Source organism: Amphimedon queenslandica, unplaced genomic scaffold (genome assembly GCF_000090795.2).
Source record: "Amphimedon queenslandica unplaced genomic scaffold, v1.1 AMPQUscaffold_12964, whole genome shotgun sequence".
Lineage (NCBI taxonomy): Eukaryota > Metazoa > Porifera > Demospongiae > Haplosclerida > Niphatidae > Amphimedon > Amphimedon queenslandica.
Window position 1 is genome coordinate 57,482 of NW_003546800.1, and position 1,587 is coordinate 59,068.

Below are 1,587 nucleotides of genomic sequence, written 5' to 3' on the forward strand. Positions count from 1 at the left end.
CAATCAATATTGGATTTTTATGAATTTTTAAAGTTGCTTCATGTACTGTACATTGTCATTCAGTGTAGCTGTACATGAATTATGGTTCATTGTCTCATTTTTGTCCATAATTACATACACATTTTAACAATACATAATTTCACGTGTTATACTTTCCTACAGATAATTTGGAAGGTCTGAGTGAGTCCCAAATAGCAGGGAAGAAGTTGTTCTTAGTTCAAGGAGACAAACCTCAACTGATGAACTGGGAGGAGTATGGACTGAGGATTAGTGTACCGAGGATAGTCTATCAGCATCAGAGACTGTAGAAGTATCAGTACTAGCTCTTGTAGGAGGACACTTCAAGTACATATACTGTACATGTAGTAATGTCTGTATACATGTAGTTAGTGGGGAATTATTGTGAGGGAAAACAATTGATAATTTATTCTTTATGTGCCTAGTGAAGAATGTATTACTGCCTTATAAATTTGCTCTCCAACAATTAGAACAATTAAAATTAATAATGATTATGACGAAATCTTTTATGCCAAAATTTAATTTTTGATGCATGAACTAACAAAAATTTTACCTGACAAAAATTACCGATTGTACATTGTACAATAATAAATATAGCCAGAAAGTTTCTTGGCAAAAAACTTTTGTGTTTGATGGCTCCTAGTCTATTTGTGGTTTTTTATTTTTGTGGATCATCAGTGAAGCATCCATGCCTCTCATTAACCTGCAAATATTAATTTTGTGATTTCAATTTTGTGGTGTCATTCCAAACCGCAAAAACCACGAAAGTTTTTGGCAATGAAAATTTTTGGCTATATGGTATATACATATACATGTATTTTAATTATTAATTCCTATATAGGTTTTCTGATAATACTAGACTAGTGAGTGCAGTGTATGCAATATCAACCAGTCCACTCCCCAAGTCACTGAGGATAGAAATGCAACACTGTATTGATCTCAGTGATCCTTCTTTATCCAAGTATCTTAAATTTGCTGTTGCTCCAGTTCACACAGCTAGTCTTCCTTACCAGTTCTCACTAATTGAAGGAGGAGAGTTTCCAGCATACCAGAGATATGGATGGATTGAACGAAGCAAGTTCTGTCAATTAGCTATTGTTGGGGAGGAAGAAGAGGAAAATGGAGGAGGTAGGAATGAGGAGAGGAAGATGGAGACTCAGGAGGTGAGGGAGGGAAAGGAAAGGGACAGACAACAGGAGGAGAGGGACAAGGAGCAGGAGGACAAGGAGGAGCAGGTGGAGTAGCTGGAGGAAATGAAGAAGAGAAAGATGATGAGAATGGAACAATTGCTTTAGAATCATGTGATCAACCAAGCACTTCATCATCACTTAGTAAGTATATATTTTTATTATATGAATATACCTCTCAATAATTCATCATACAGTTGTATCTACTCATTCCACTGGTATACCTGAAGCTACAGTTTATGCTGGACAAGTGTTTTATGAACGACCAGATTTAATGAGATTCACTGCTGCTAGAGATTTGAATGCCTTACGTCAGGTAACATGTGAAAGTTTTTTTATTTCATTGTTTTTGTTATTTGCTTGTAGTATATGAAGCAGACAT

At 35.5% G+C, this 1,587-nt stretch overlaps 1 long non-coding RNA gene across 1 annotated transcript; it reads left to right on the plus strand.

Annotated features, from left to right (window-relative positions):
• The first annotated feature begins 113 nt into the window (after positions 1-113).
• Positions 114-1,587, plus strand: LOC109586034 (uncharacterized). The gene is made up of 4 exons (XR_002186778.1): positions 114-345; positions 860-1,349; positions 1,403-1,521; positions 1,572-1,587. It is a non-coding gene; the product is annotated as an uncharacterized LOC109586034 (long non-coding RNA).